The 16,955-nt window shown below is 39.5% G+C and overlaps 1 protein-coding gene across 3 annotated transcripts in view; it reads right to left on the bottom strand.

Annotated features, from left to right (window-relative positions):
* LOC128640100 (calcium homeostasis modulator protein 3-like) overlaps positions 1–16,955 on the bottom strand; it is a 58,114-nt gene that overhangs the window by 20,559 nt on the left and 20,600 nt on the right. The window contains exon 2 of one of the 3 annotated variants that reach the window (XM_053692442.1): positions 9,827–9,982. The exons of the other annotated variants lie outside the window; for them this stretch is intronic. The gene's annotated coding sequence lies outside the window, so the exon portion shown is untranslated. The remainder of the gene's footprint in view (positions 1–9,826; positions 9,983–16,955) is intronic. 3 annotated transcript variants of the gene reach the window in all.

Here is a 16,955-nt window from a genome sequence, read left to right as displayed (position 1 = left end):
ACATTGAGAAAGGCCGGTTAACGGCAGAAACGCGTTTGTTATTCATAAAACTAGTTGTATATTCCATAGTTATCACTCCTGTCAACTGAAGCCGACGCTTCCCGTTATCGGCCAGGAAACAGGGGAGTGATACACAGACTTTTTAGGGTGGGGGAGGGTGTTTTTGTGTGGTAATCAGAGGTTTCTCTGAATTTTACTTATAATATAATTTAATAAAGTTAGTTTTATTATATATCTTCATAGGTAGGGTGAGTGCTATTAGCCCCCTTTTCTCTCTCTTCTTATTCCTAATGTAAATATTACCTACATTATATGATATTGTTGTTTACACACTCAACTTATTTTTATTCTTATATATTTTTATTTTCTTAAGGATTATGTTGACATAGGGAGTAAACATTAATATATAGTATATTATATATACTGTGCAAAAGTCTTAGGCCACCATTAGATTTGTTGTTTTAACAATGGTATAATGACCATATATAATTATTTCTCAGTCTCTTTATTATAATATAACCAGAAAATACAGAATATTTAAATGCAGTATTAAAAACAGAAAAACAGCTTTAATAGGCTAGAGTGGCAAGTATTTAGTGTGACCTTCCCTTACACTTGAGCAAACACAGGAACCTGGCTCTCGTAAACCTAAATGCAGGGCTGGATTTACATCTCAGGTGCCTGTAGGCACAAAAACCTATTATTTAGGACAACTAAAAATAAATTTTAGATGTAAAACATTAAAGCTTAAGGTAATTATATGTTCCCTTTTATGGAGATCCACAAATACACACACCAATTGCAATATTTGTTGTAATGGAAGCTACACCAAAAATCAATATTCACTTAACTCAAATGGCCATACAATTTCCTATTATGTATAACAAAAACAAATCATATTAAACTTTTAATGCAAAATATTCTAAAGAAAACCCTATTTAAAGGTACATAAAATGTGACAGTTTGCTAGGGCATTTTATCATTGCACTAGTGCTTGCACAGAAGTGTGTTAGCCTCTTGCAAAAGAGTTAAGCACATAGTCAGTGTCAGTTCTGAGACAGCAGTACACATCTGTGCAGACCCAGATGGGCTCATAGGACATGTTTACTGACAAGCCATTAGTGTATTGCTTTTCTGGAGATGACTTTGACTATGTGCTTAACATTTTGTTGGAGTTAAACACAGTTTTGGGTAAAAAATAGCAATATTAAAACTAGCAGCATGCAAGCTCATCAAAAACCTTTGCAGTCAGTGGAAGAAAATATAAAATGTAGGTCTTTTTTCCACTACATGAAAAAAATCTTGTGAACTCTGATATTTTAGGTACAAATACACACAGATGTTAAATTTATTTTGTTCTGAATTTAAATATAATATGATGTTGATATTAAAGGACAAAATGGAATGCTGTATATTATATGTAATCCAGGGGTGTACAAATGTGTAAGCAGTAAAGAATATTTAGGAGCTCTACTTTTAGGACCCAGACAGTGGTATTTGTATATAGATCTATAGTAAATAATCCAGAAAATTCATGGGTAAAATTAAACATACCACACTCACTTGATAAAAGAACAGATTAACAATTTTTTTATTAGATGTGTATGTATATATGTATGTGTACATACACACACACACACACACACACACATATATATATATATATATATATATATATATATACACACACACAAATATGCCATGTGAGTGGTTTACACACATACACATTTTTATTTTGCTAGTTAACCTTTAGTAACCAAGCTCTTCATTTATAGCAACAGCCTTACAGTCAACAAACATCTTTGTCAAAATGCCCTAAAGGCTGTAAATCACAATCAGCAGCTTGTAATAAAGAGCAGAGCTGCTAGTCCCACATAACCTCCTCACCTCATCCTGACATACATCCTGAAGCAGAATTTAACCCCCTGGCTATAAAAAAAGGAATACAGCACTTAACAAGTGAATACACTGTAATCCTCTCTGGTAGCCAAGGGATTAAAGTGTGCTCTGCTTGTTAGGCAGCATTTAGAAGCCTTGTACAGACCTGACCTGTCCTGAAGCCTTCATTCCTTCAACAAAAATTGTCTGCTCCACATCAGCATGGAGCTTGGCTGTGTGAGGGAAGCAACATAAGTACAGAAAATAAAAGTTAAACTTTAACAGTAAACATGCCTGGCGAAAATGGGAGGGGTTTAGTTTTAATCTTTGCTCCTCTCTCATTCATGGCTCCCTGGACTGCTGTAACATATTCCCAATGAAACACTCAACTCTGTAAGCTGCTGGCAGCACAATTCTTACTAAAATGAATGTCTTCAGAATTTTTATTTTATTTTTTAAATTAAGAAACACTGATAGGCAGGCGCCCCTCACTGCAATAAGCCTGTAGGCACATGCCTACTGTGCCTAATGGGAAATCCGGCCCTGCCTAAATGGAATGGAACCCTAATTAATGTCATTGCTAATCCCTGTATTTGTCCTACTATTTCATGCCAAAATGACTGCTGTGAAAAAAGTCTATTACACCAGGTTTGGGCAAGACATGTGTGAGCTTTACATACACATGTTGTATCAGTTTAATTCATTGGACACTTGCTAATAAGAATAACTTTCAATCACATTATTCCATTCGAAATGCCAAAGATCACGAATTTGACAGACATAAAATCATACTTTTGCATCAGCAAGGCCACTCTCAAATGGAAATCAGCAAACAAACTGGATACTCAAGGTGTGGTATTCAAGCTGTTATAAATAAAGTTTGAATAATCAGGAGAGGTCAAGGTAAAAAAAAAAGGGCTGGAAGGCCAAGAAAACTTTCAAAATCTGATAAGAAATTTCTCAGAGTTTTTTCTTTGAGAGACCGGAAGAAGTCCAGCAAGGACCAGGCTCAACATCGGGCAGCTTCTTTGAGAGGATGCCAAGTTGACCCTTCTACAGTACAAAGAAGCTTTATCAGGTCTTTGTGGAAGGGTAGCAGCCAAGAAACAACATTTTTTGGAAAGGGAAACAGAGTGAAAAAGCTAAGATATGCTAAAGCTCACAAAGATTGTTATAAAGATCAGTGGAAAAGAATATTATGGAGTGACGAATCCAAGTTTAAAATCTTTGGGTCCAGTCGTCGACAATATTTGAGAAGAGGAGTTGGAGAGAGATGGAAGAATGAGTGCTTGCAGCCTTTAGTGAAACATGGTGGAGAGTCTGTCCTGGTTTGGGGCTGCATTTCTGCCAGTGATATTGTCTTAATTGATGGGATCATGAAACCTGAAAAGTACAGAAAGGTTTTAATTCATCATTCCTTTCCTTCTGTAAAGCACCTGATTGGGAATGGTTTTATTTTTCAGCATGATCCCAAGCGCACTGCTAATGCAGTGAAATTATATATGGAGAGAAAAACAGCTGATAAAACACTGACAGTCATGGACTGCCCTCCACAGAGTCCAGAACTGAATATTATAGAGGCAGTATGGGATCACCTGGACAGAGAAATAAATAAAAGACAACCTAAATCTAAAGAAGAACTCTGGGAAGTGCTGAAAGAAGCCTGGTATAATATACCTGAAGATTACTTTAGAAAACTTCAGGACAGTCTCCCCAAAAGAGTTCAAGATGTGCTTAGTGACAAGGGAGGTTACACTAAATAGTCTCCAAAGGAGTTCAAGATGTGCTTAGTGCCATGGGAGGTCACACTAAGGGGTCCATTTATCATTGTGCGAGCAGACATGCTCCGCTATAGTGAAACATGTCTGCCGCACATCAATAAATGCCGACAGCATATGCTGTCTGCATTTATCATTGCACCAGCAGTTCTAGTGAACTGTTGGTACAATACCACCCCCTGCAGATTCACAGCCAATTGGCCGCCAGCAGGGGGTGTCAATCAACCCGATCGTATTCTGTCCGCCATCTCAGAGCAGGCGGACAGGTTATGGAGCAGCAGTCTTTAGACCGCTGCTTCATAACTTGTGTTTCTGGCGAGCCTGAAGACTCGCCAGAAACACGGGGCATCAAGCTCCATTCGGAGCTTGATAAATAGACCCCATGTACTAACTTTTGCCTGAAGAAGACATTTTGTTCTGAAAATTGTGGGGTTTTTTTTATATTTTGTATACATATATATAAATATTTTTAAAATATATAACAATTTTGTATATATAACCCTACGAGCGCATAAAGCCAAACTTAGAATATTGCATGCACATTCATGTATTCCCCCATAGAAGTCAATGTAGAAAAAAAGTGGAAAAAACACCTTACTCTCGTGTAAATCCAACCGCATATTCTCATGTGCTCTAACCCGACATGAAAATATGAACATTTCAAATTCCAATGTACTGCACATAGAATAATATGTTCTATTTATTCAGAAATAAATATTTCTATATACAGTTCTATGCAAAAGTTTAGGCACCCCTAACAATTTCCATGATTTTCATTTATAAATAATTGGGTGTTTGGATAAGCAATTTCATTTTGATCTATCAAATAACTGAAGGACACAGTCAGCCAGATTGTGAGTTTTGCGTTATGGCTGGCTTGCTAATAACTTGTACGTTATTTTCACCGCTGACCTTTCATAGCGCTGCTATTACAGGTTTGCAAAAAACTGGCTTGTGCGGGCGATATGCTTGCGTTGAGCTCCATACCTCACCCTAATACAAGCAGTGTTTTGACGTGCTCGTGCATGATTTCCCCATAGACATCAATGGGAAGAGCCGGCTAAAAGCCTAACACCTGCAATCGCGGAGCGTAAAGCTCCGTAACGCAGCCCTTTTGATGTATATGGGGAAAAAAAATGTATGTTTAAACCTAACACCCTAACATAAACCCAGAGTCTAAACACCCCTAATCTGCTGCCCCTGACATCGCGACACCTACATTACACTTATTAACCCTTAATCTGCCGCCCCCGACAGCCGACACCTACATTACACTTATTAACCCCTAATCTGCCACCCCCAATGTCTCCGCAGCCACTATACTTAAGTTATTAACCCCTAAACCTCTGGCCTCCCACATCACTAACACTAAATAAATATATTAACCCCTAACGTAACCCTAGCCCTAAGTCTAACCCTAACCCTAACGTAACCCTAACTTTAACAACCCCTAACTTTAACATATATATGATTATAAATCAAATAATTTGAAATAAAACTTACTAATAATAACTAAATAATTCCTATTTAAAAATAAATACTTACATGTAAAATAAATCCTAAGCTAGCTACAATATAACTAATAGTTACATTGTAGTTAGCCTAGGTGTCATTTTTATTTCACAGGTAAGTTTGTATTTATTTTAACTAGGTAGACTAGTTAGTAAACAGTTATTAACTATTTACTAACAACCTAGTTAAAATAAATACAAATTTACTTGTAAAATAAAACCTAACCTGAGTTACTCTAACACCTAAACATTACAATACAATTAAATTAACAAAATACAATTATCTAAATTACAAAAAATAAACACTAAATTACACAAAATAAAAAAGAAATTATCAAAAATAAAAACAAATTACTCCTAATCTAATAGCCCTATCAAAATAAAAAAGCCCCCCCCCCAATAAAAAAACCTAGCCTACACTAAACTGCCAATGGCCCTTAAATTGCCCCAAAGAAATCAGCTCTTTTACCTGTAAAAAAAAAATACAAACAACCCCCCAACAGTAAAACCCACCACCCACACAACCAAACCCCCCCCAAAAAAATAAACCTAAGCTCCCCATTGCCCTGAAAAGGGCATTTGGCTGGGCATTGCCCTTAAAAGGGCATTTCGCTCTTTTACATTGCCTAACCCTAAGCTAAAAATAAAACACACCCAATAAACCCTTAAAAAAACACTAACCCCTGATGATACTTACCGTTTCTGAAGACCGGACATCCATCCTCATCCAGGCGGCAGAAGTCCTCATCAAAGCCGGCAGAAATCTTCATCCAAGCGGGCAGAAGTCTTCATCCAGATGGCATCTTCTGTCTTCATCCAGACGGCATCTTCTGTCTTCATCCATACGGCAGGGAGCGGGTCCATCTTCAAGACATCCGGCACGGAGCATCCTCTTCTTACGATGGTTGGTGAAGAATTAAGTTTCCCTTTAAATGACGGCATCCAAGATGGCGTCCCTTACATTCCAATTGGCTTATAGAAATCTATCAACCAAATGGAATTAAGGGGGAAAATCCTATTGGCTGTTCCAGCCAATAGGATTGAGCTCGCATTCTATTGGCTATTCCAATCAGCCAATAGAATACGAGCTCAATTCTATTGGCTGTTTGGATCAGCCAATAGGATGAAAGCTCAATCCTATTGGCTGATTGCAACAGCCAATAGTATTTTCCCCCACTTAATTCCTATTGGCTGATAGAATTCTATCAGCCAATCAGAATGTAAGGAACACCATCTTGGATGACGTAATTTAAAGGGAAACTTCATTCTTCAGCAACCATCGTAAGAAGAGGATGCTCCGCGCTGGATGTCTTGAAGATGGACTCGCTCCACGCCGGATGGATGAAGATAGAAGATGCTGTCTAGATGTAGACTTCTGCCCGCTTGGATGAAGACTTCTGCCGGCTTCGATGAGGACTTCTGCCGCCTGGATGAGGATGGATGTCCGGTCTTCAAAAACTGTAAAGTGGATCGTCGGGGGTTAGTGTTAGTTTTTTTTTAAGGGTTTATTGGGTGGGTTTTATTTTTAGCTTAGGGTTTTGGGCAATGTAAAAGAGCTAAATGCCCTTTTAAGGACAATGCCCATCCAAATGCCCTTTTCAGGGCAATGGGAAGCTTAGGTTTATTTAGATAGGGGTTTTTTTTGGGGGGGGGGGAGTTGGTTTATTGTAATGTTAGGTGTTAGTGTAACTCAGGTTAGGTAAATTTGTATTTATTTTCACTAGGTTGTTATTAAATAGTTAATAACTATTTACTAACTAGTCTACCTAGTTAAAATAAATACAAACTTAGTTGTGAAATAAAAATAAAACCTAAGATAGCTATTATGTAACTAATAGTTTTACCTGTAAAATAAAACCTAAGATAGCTACAATATGTTTGTATTTAGTTTTAAACATGAATTATTTAGGTAATAATAGTAGGTTTTATTTAGATTTATTTTAATTATATTTAAGTTAGGGGGTGTTAGGGTTAGATTAGGGTTAGCGTTAAGTTTAGGGGTTAATAGGTTTATTATAGCGGCGGAGTGGGCAGATGGCAGATTAGGGGTTAATTATATTTAAATAGTGTTCTTGATGCAGGAGGGCGGTGGTTTTGGGGTTAATAATTTTATTATAGTGGCAACGATGTTGGGGAGCAGCGGCATAGGGGTTAATACATTTTTTAAGTTGTGGCGATCTCCGGAGCAGCAGATTAGGGGTTAATAATTTTAGTTTAGTGTTTGCGATGCGGGAGGGCCTCGGTTTAGGGGTTAATAGGTAGTTTATGGGTGTTAGTGTACTTTGTGACAGTTTAGTTATGAGTTTTATTCTACAGCTTTGTAGCGTAAAACTCATAACTACTGACTTTAGATGGCAGTACGGATCTTGTCAGTATAGGCTGTACTGCTCACTTTTTGGCCTCCGAGGCAAACTCGTAATACCAGCGCTATGTGTGTCCCATTGAAAAGGGACTTTTTTAAAAGTGCGGTATTGACGTTGCGTGACGGCCAAAAAAGTGTGTGGTACAGCTATTCTGACAAGACTTGTAATAGCAGCGGTAGGGAAAAAGCAGCGTTATGGGCCATAACGATGCTTTTTCACTCATAACGCCGAACTCGTAATCTGGCTGAGTAATATTTCAGTAGTGAAATGAGGTTTATTGGATTAACAGAAAATGTGCAATATGCATCAAAACGAAATTAGACAGGTGCATAAATTTGGGCACCCCAACAGAAATATTGCATCAATATTTAGTAGAGCCTCCTTTAGCAGAAATAACAGCCTCTAGACACTTCCTATAGCCTGTAATGAGTGTCTGGATTATGGATGACGGTATTTTTGACCATTCCTCCTTGCAAAACATCTCCAGTTCAGATAGGTTTGATAGTTGCCGAGCATGGACAACCCGCTTCAAATCACCCCACAGATTTTCAATGATATTCAGGTCGGGGGACTGTGATGGCCATTCCAGAACATTGTACTTGTTCCTCTGCATAAATGCCAGAGTATATTTTGAGCAGTGTTTTGGGTCGTTGTCTTGTTGAAATATCCAGCTCTGGTATAACTTCAACTTTGTGACTGATTCCTCAACATTATTCTCAAGTATCTGCGGATATTGAGTGGAATCCCTGCGACCCTCAACTTTAACAAGATTCCCAGTACCGGCACTGGCCACACAGCCCCACAGCTTGATAGAACATCCACCAAATTTTACTGTGGGTAGCAAGTGTTTGTCTTGGAACTCCATGCATAACGCCCCTTAATATAACCGAATAACTCAATCTTTGTTTCATCAGTCCACAGCACCTTCTTCTAAAATGAAGCTGGCTTGTCCAAATGTGCGTTTGCATACCTCAAGCGACTCTGTTTGTGGCGTGTGTTCAGAAAAGGCTTCTTCTGCATCACTCTCCCATACAGCTTCTCCTTGTGCAAAGTGCGCTGAATTGTTGAACGATGCACAGTGACACCATCTGCAGCAAGATGATGTTATAGGTCTTTGGAGGTGGTTTGTGGGCTGTTTTTGACCGTTCTCACCATCCTTTGCCTCTCCGATATTTTACTTGGCATACAATTTTAAAGAACTTTTCATTTTACTTCTCTGATATATTTTGCTTTGTTCTCTTGATGGCAGCATACATACATATGCCTATTGTCATTGGCTTAACAGATGTGTTCAGCTAGTTCCCAGAGAATGAGCAAGCTTGAATATAGAAGTACATGGGAAAATTATCCAAAATTGTATGCATTGTATGTATTTTTGGGTTCCGTATCCCTTTAAGCAGTTCAAAGGAATTCCCTTTCAACCCACACCATTCCAGATACTAATAACATCAGGATATCATCCATGACAGAACTCCGACAGAATATATTTGCTTTTTTATTAAATATGTCTTGGCCAAGTTTTTCTTGTATATTTGCTGTTACGCTATGTACACATTCCCATTGCTTTTTGTTTAGTGACTTTTTGCTTCCACATATTCTATTGGAAAATAAACTAATCTATTAAAGTCAAACTTTTTGAAACTCCAGATGAAGATACGGCTGATCAAAATCAGCATATCTATCTATCTACCTATCTCGTAAGATGTACAGTATAATACATAAACAGGACTAGTCCTTAATTTGTTTAAAACATGTCTTTTTCAGTTGCAACAAATAATTTAATGTATCTTTCACCAAATCTAAACTTGGGCTAATATAGTTCATGTTATTATTTTAAAAGAACCATGTAATTTCTGTCAATCGCACGTATTACTACAAACTATAACAGTACTGTTCTCTTCAAGGAACATAAAAAAATAGCAATATTGAGTATTATTTTTTTATGCCCCTTTTAATTATTATACATTCACCACATGGCATTTAGGTGTGTGTGTGTGTGTGTGTGGGGGGGGGGGTCTCTGTCTTACCAAAAGAGACAAATAAAGTTCTCTAGAAGTAAGAATTGTAGCATATAACCTCCTCTGACTAGAGATACAAAGTTCACAAGGAGTTTTAAAAAAGCAATGAAAGAGAAGTTACAAGATTGCTGCCCATCTGTTCTAGGAACCAATACAATTATCAATCAAGTTCATAAATATTTTTAAACAAAGGTAACTTTATTAGAGAAATACAGTCTTACATTTTATATTTAGCCTATGATTATTTTGTAAAATATACTATTTGCTTGAATACATACAGACATGGATTGTAGAACTCTTGCTGTTGATGAGTCAGCAGAAGTTCCCCTCCCTCTGAATGTTACTGAAAACTGTGACGCATGCAGTCAATACCAGGTTTCACAGCCCACACAATGCGTGCATCGGATCATATTCTCTACTAGAAATACACTAACCTGAACAAACAACAACAATACAAAAAAACAATTTATTAAAGATTTTAAAATATATCATTGGTGCTGTAATCCCACTATACTTTGTGTATGGGCAGTATTTAAATTATTCACAACAAAAAAATTTGGACACATTTTTGCAGCACTTCAGAGATTTAGAAAAACACATTTTTTCTTCTTTTTTTTTAGCAGCATATCTGTTTTTCAATGCATAAAAACATTAATAAAATTAAAACTATGAAAATTGTACGCAAAATAAAATACATATATGCAAATGTTTATGATTTCAGAGATGTGTTAAGATGAATAAACATGTTAATTGTACAATTACTCAAAATCTTAGGAAATAATTTATTTTCATGTCATGAATTGCTGTTAATGGCTAAATTAAAAGCTTGCATGTGTGTTAGCCAACTGAGGGCTAGATTACAAATGGCGCTAACAGTTGCATATGAGCGATATAGGAATATTGCGCCATGCTAACTTGCGCTATTACAAGTTGAAAATAAACATGATCGCGAGAGTGCAAACACATTTAACGCTCGTCGGGTTAGTACGACTGAAAAGATTGCATAAGGGGTAGTGAGAAAAAAAAGTATCATCAAACACAACATAAATACAATTAAAATTACAGTTAAACTCATATATGAAGGGTTTCAAATGAAAAGATATAGTGAAACAAAAGAAGGCGCCAACATAGTGCAAAATCAATAAGGCATGACACGCCGCTGCTGTAAGTGGTAATATACTCAGGAGATAGCAGACACTTGAGAAGTGTCACGAACGCCTTCTGGACTCTTAGAGTCGTCCAGCTAACTCCCACTCCTGTGTGGTATGGTTTTGTAGCCTACACGTCCTCTTTTTCGTGCAGTCTGTGCTTTCCTGGATGATATTCGACACTCCAAACTTGTGGTATTACAGACAGGGCTCCAGACCCCACAAACAAGCTCAAGACCCAGCAATCAAGTGGATCAAACACACTCGAACGATCCAGACCAAACACTGTAGGAAGTGTGTATTAGGCAATAGTACCGTATTGGTAAAGATAAAATAAAGTTCGGGGCAAAAGTCTAAAATCAATAAAAGGACTTTATTAAACACAACGTTTCTCGGTCTGTACGTGACCGTTTCCTCAGGTGCATATATGTCATTTCAAATGAAAAGAGCTGCATTACTTAATAGTACAAACATGAAAAAGCCATTATTCAGCCATTACAGCAATGTTTCCGGGCTCCTGCCCCTTTGTCAAGCTGATGGTACAATAAATTCACACTTATTTATATACATATCAATTAAAAACAACCAATCCCTCAGGTGTATGGGGCCAACCTCATAACACACATGAGAATGTATTAAACCCTTAATGTATGTAATGTTTACATAATCCTAACCAAGAGTGTGAGGGAAATTAAATTGAAAAACAATGAATGGAAAAAAACTCAACTTCAGGGTAACAGTTCTCTAATATTCAGACCATTAGTTTAATCTATTAAATAAAGGGTCTTAAGTTGAATTCTTTATTTAGACCTTTGGGATGTAATGAATCTATTTTCCAGATCCATTTTTCTTCTTTGTATATTAGATCCCTATTTCTATTACCTCCCATAACTTTTTTGTGTGCCTTATCTAACGCCATAAAGCGTAACTGATTTACTTGATGGCCCTTTTCTTGAAAATAGACTGGGAAATGTAAATATGTAATTTTTGGGTTCCTAATATTTTACTTGTGCTGACTAATCCTATCCTTTATTCTCTGTGTGGTTTCCCCTACATATAATAGACCACATGGATATACTTATACTATATATATAGAATTACATGCATAGTATCCCGTTATTTTAAAATTTTCATTACCCTTAATCACACTATTATACTGTGCACATCCCAAACAGGGGTATGTGCCATCCTTGGGATTTCCAAAAAATGGAGTAACTCTATTCTCAGACTTGACATCTGCTCTGACTAATCTTTGCCATATGTAAAGGCCTTACTATATACTGCTCGAGGGCATTGACTAAATTCTTTAATGTCAGGGCAAGCATCATGTAGAATGTGCCAATTTTTCTTAATGATCTTAAATAATTGATTACAGTAGGTGTTATAAGTACTGATGAAAGAAATTCTGAATGAACATCTTGTCAGGATTTTTTCCCTGTTTTGTTTGCCATGTGCTGCTGGCAGCCATTTTACTCACCTCTCTTGCTGACTATGGTGCATTGTGAGGGATGCTGCTCATTTCCTGCACTTCCTTTTATGGCCAGACTGGTGTGCATCATCTGTGTGAGACAGGATGCAGTCTCAGAATTGTGATGTCATCACTTATTATTTAAAGGGCCTCTGTTCAGTATGCTTTGCCTTTGCATTGTCTCAGACCTGTTTGTGAGAGTTCCTGTGTATTACCTAGCTGTCTGACGTCCTTCCTGGTTACTGATCTCTGGCTTGTTCCTGACTCTGCTTTTTCCTTGTTCCTGATTCCGGCTCGTCTGACTATTTGCTTTGGCTCCTGACTCGGCTCGTCTGACTACCAGCTCTAGTTTTGACTCCTGGCTTGTTATTTGACTTGTGGACTTTTTATTATTTTTTTGTTATTAATAAAGGTGTGATTATTTTTGCACTTCTCGTCTCAGTCTGATTCCTGGCACCCTGACATTACGCAAAGGCCATGAATCCTGATGGTGCTAATAATCCACCTTTACCTGCCATCATTTCCAGGATGGATGAACAGGATCACCGCTTGGATCAATTTGCACTAGCCCTGCAAACCCACTGCACATTTGGACCAAAGTGTCCCACAAGTTATGGCTGCTCCTGTTTCCGCTGCTGCACCTAGTCCTACCAAGAGCATGTCCGGTTCTGCACCTCTACCTCAGCAATATGGAGGCGATCCTATTCAGTGCAGAGGGTTTTTTAATCAGGTGGCCATTTACTTTGAGATGTTACCTCAGGCGTTTCCCTCTGACAGAGCTAAGGTGGGATTTCTCATCTCGTTACTCTTTGACACAGTTCTTACCTGGGCTAATCCCTTGTGGGAGACTAATAAACTTGTGATTTCAAATAACCCTGAATTTGTGGCCTCCTTTCAAAGAATATTTGATGTTCTGGCTCGCTCCTCCTCTGCTGCTAAACGACTCATGTCCATTCAGCAAGGTACAAGATCTGTTGCTCAGTATGCTATTGACTTCCATACGCATGCTGCAGAGGTTGGTTGGAACGATGAAGCCCTTGTTGCCACCTTCTTTCATGGGCTCTCTGATGCGATTAAAGATGAAGTTGCTGCCAGAGGTTTACCAGAGGATCTTGAGGCATTGGTGTCTTTTTTGATCCTAATTGACATCAGACTCAGAGAGAGGCCCTCTTTCAAGGAGCTCTTGCGGAAGCCTCCTGTTCCGTTGTCTCCTACGTGCTTGTTCCCACCAATGCCTCCCTCTCCTCCCATGCCTCCTGGTCCCAAGTCACCAGGTACTGCTGAGCCGATGAAGTTGGGATTCACGCGTCTCTCCACGGCAGAGAGGGCCTTTAGGAGGAGGGAGGGGCTCTGCCTCTATTGTGGGGTTACAGGGCCACCTTTTTTAGTCTTGTCCTACACGGCCGGGAAACGCTCACACCTAAGGTCCTGTCAGGGGCAGACCTTGGGTGGTTTATCCTCGTCCCCGGAACCGCTTAAGGAGAAACCTTTGGTCATGTTGTCCTTTCCTGGGTGGACTCCTCCATAGTCACCCAGGCTCTTGTTGAGTCTGGTGCTGCAGACTATTTCATTGACAGTACTTTTGTATCAAAGCCTTCCATTCCTGTTTTGCCTCGGTCCGTTCCACTTGCTATTGAGGCCATTGATGGCAGGCCCCTTCAGCCCGCACTTGTTACTCACAAAAATGCTTCGTTGTCCATGGCTGTTGGGGCTCTCCATTTTGAAACCCTCCAGTTCCAGGTGATAAACTCTCCGCATTATCCGGTTGTTCTGGGTTATCCCTGGCTCCAAAAGCACAATCTCGACTGGTGCAGGTCCAAAATTTAGTTGTGGTCCCCGCAATGTATTTCCACTTGTCTTCAGAAACCAGTTAAAGTCTTGTGCACTTCTTTGGTATCTCAATTGCCAGAGGAGTAACAAGAGTTCCTAGACGTGTTTGACAAGGTGCGTGCCGGTACGTTGCCTCCTTACCGGTCTTACGATTGTGCCATAGACCTGCAACCCGGAGCCATTCCTCCTCGGGGCCGGGTTTACCCTCTGTCTGTTGCAGAGAATTGTGCTATAGAGGAGTATGTTGCCGATGCTCTATTGCGGGGGATCATCCGCAAATCCTGCTCTCCTGCAGGGGCTGGCTTCTTCTTTGTGAAGAAAAAGGGTGGCGAGTTAAGACCATGCATCGATTATAGGGGTCTTAATCGTCTTACCATTAAGAATGCTTACCCTATTCCGCTCATTATGGAACTCTTTGACCGCCTCAAGGGAGCTACGGTCTTTACTAAACTTGATTTGAGAGGAGCGTACAATCTCGTTAGGATCAAGGAGGGCCACGAATGGAAAACAGCGTTTAACACCAGGAGCGGGCATTATGAGTATCTTTCCAAACAAAAAGAAATCCAGCGAACTTGGGCTTCAAACAAGGGGTGAGTTTATTGAAATCATAAATTCAATAGATTCCAACACAGTGAGAACCAAAAAAACACTTAAATGAGGGTGGTAAAAATTAAATGAAAAAGAGCTTAGTAATTGCGCTGTGACCTTAGGCTACCAGTCGGTCTGAGTATCTTGTAATGCCCTTTGGCCTATGTAATGCTCCTGCTGTTTTACAGGAATTTATTAATGATTTCCTACGAGATATGTTGCAACAGTGTGTTGTGGTGTACTTAGACGACATCCTCATACACTCACCCACACTTGAGGCTTATCGTTCTGATGTTACACGGGTTCTTCAGAGACTACATGAGAACAGCCTGTTTTGTAAACTCGAGAAATGTGAGTTCCATCAGACTCAAGTAACCTTCCTAGGTTATGTTATCTCTGTTGCATGGTTCTCCATGGATCCTGACAAGTTATCTGCAGTTCTGCAATGGCCTCGCCCAGTTGGTCTTCGGTCTATTCAATGTTTTTGGGGTTCGCCAATTACTATAGAAAGTTTATTAAAAACTTTTTTTCCTTGGTCAAACCTATCACAGACATGACCCGTAAAGAGAATTATCCACTCCATTGGTCACCTACTGCCATTAAGGCCTTTGATAGTCTTAAGACTGCCTTTGCTTCCGCTCCAGTTCTGGCTCATCCTAACCCTGTCCTGCCTTTCGTTCTTGAGGTTGATGCGTCTAAAACTGGAGTAGGTGCCCTCTTGTCTCAACGTCCTACGCCTGACGGTTACTTGCATCCGTGTGGTTTCTTCTCTAAGAAATTGTCTCCAGCGGAGTGGCGACAGGGAATTACTGGCCATAATTTTGGCACTCAAGGAATGGAGGCATCTTCTCGAGGGTACTAGCGTGCCAGTGCTCATTCTTACTGACCACAAGAATTTAACTTATCTATCTGAAGCAAAACGTTTGTCATCCCGACAGGCCAGATGGGCGCTATTTTTCTCTCGGTTTAATTATGTGGTCTCCTACCTGCCTGGTAGTAAGAATGTTAGGGCTGATGCCCTCTCTCGACAATTTTCCCCTCTGTCCAAGGAGGAGTCTGTACCTACTCCTGTTATACCTCCTGACCATATTTTAGCTACCATACGTACTAATTTGACTTCTCCCTTGGGGGAGGAGATCCTGGCTGCACTAACCAATGCACCTCCTGAGAAACCTTGGGGTAAGAGTTTTGTTCCTGAGAATCTTCGAACTAAACTTTTGCATACTTACCACTATCCTAAAGCTGCAGGTCACCCAGGCAAGAACCAAATGATTTGGTCTGTCACTCTGCAATTCTGGTGGCCAGGTCTTCATTCTGATGTTGCTGCGTATGTTGCCTCCTGCTCAGTTTGTGCACAGAATAAGACTCCTCAACGTCTTCCTGTGGGTCTTCTTCAACCTATTGCTAATGGTGAGCGTCCTTGGACACATATTTCCATGGACTTCATTGTCGAGCTCCCTGTTTCCAATGGCAATACTGTTATCCTTATGGTGGTTGACCGTTTTTCTAAAATGTTACATTGCATTCCCTTGATGAAGTTGCCTACTGCTCAGGAGCTTGCTTCAATTTTTGCCCGGGAGTTCTTCTGTTTACATGGGTTACCCAAGGAGATAATGTCGGACTGAGGTAGCCAGTTTGTCTCCAGATATTGGCATTCCTTTTGTGCTCAAATGGGGATCCAGCTTTCCTTCTCCTCGGCATATCACCCTCAATCCAGTGGGGCTGCGGAACGGTATAATCAAGCTCTTGAACAGTTCCTCCGTTGCTATGTCTCAGATCACCACAATAATTGGTCTGAACTGTTACCTTGGGCAGAGTTTGCTCGTAATAGTGCTATTAATGCTTCCTCCAAGTTATCCCCGTTCATGGCAAATTATGGGTTTCAACCATCCTTGTTGCCCGATTCATTCATGTCTCAGGGTATTCCGGCTTTGGAGGAGCATCTCTGGCAACTCTGTTCCACATGGGTGCAGATTCAGGATTGCCTTCATCGTTCTATGCAGCGCCAAAAGTTCCAGGCTGATCGTAGGCGTCTGCCCGCGCCTTCCTACCAGGTTGGTGAGAGAGTTTGGCTGTCCTTCCGCAACTTGAAAACAAAGAGAATAGTACTGGCGCTAACAGCTAAGGTAGGTGATCACAAAATAGATGAAAATTCTCAGTATAGTATGAGGGAGTAAATACACCCAAATGAGAGATGGGAAATATATTTTATAAATTGTCAGTGATATTTAAAAGTAACAATGATCAAATATAAATGGAATTTATCCACAAGTATTTAATATAATTGGAAGGCCAAATAATATTGAAATAAAGACAGAGGTCAAATATAATATAAAACCTACACATTTATTTATAACAATAAGGAGTAAAAAG

This window comes from Bombina bombina, chromosome 9 (genome assembly GCF_027579735.1).
Source record: "Bombina bombina isolate aBomBom1 chromosome 9, aBomBom1.pri, whole genome shotgun sequence".
NCBI classification, from domain to species: Eukaryota; Metazoa; Chordata; class Amphibia; order Anura; family Bombinatoridae; genus Bombina; species Bombina bombina.
Note: the sequence above shows the minus strand (reverse complement) of the source record. Positions and strands in the feature narration are given on the sequence as shown.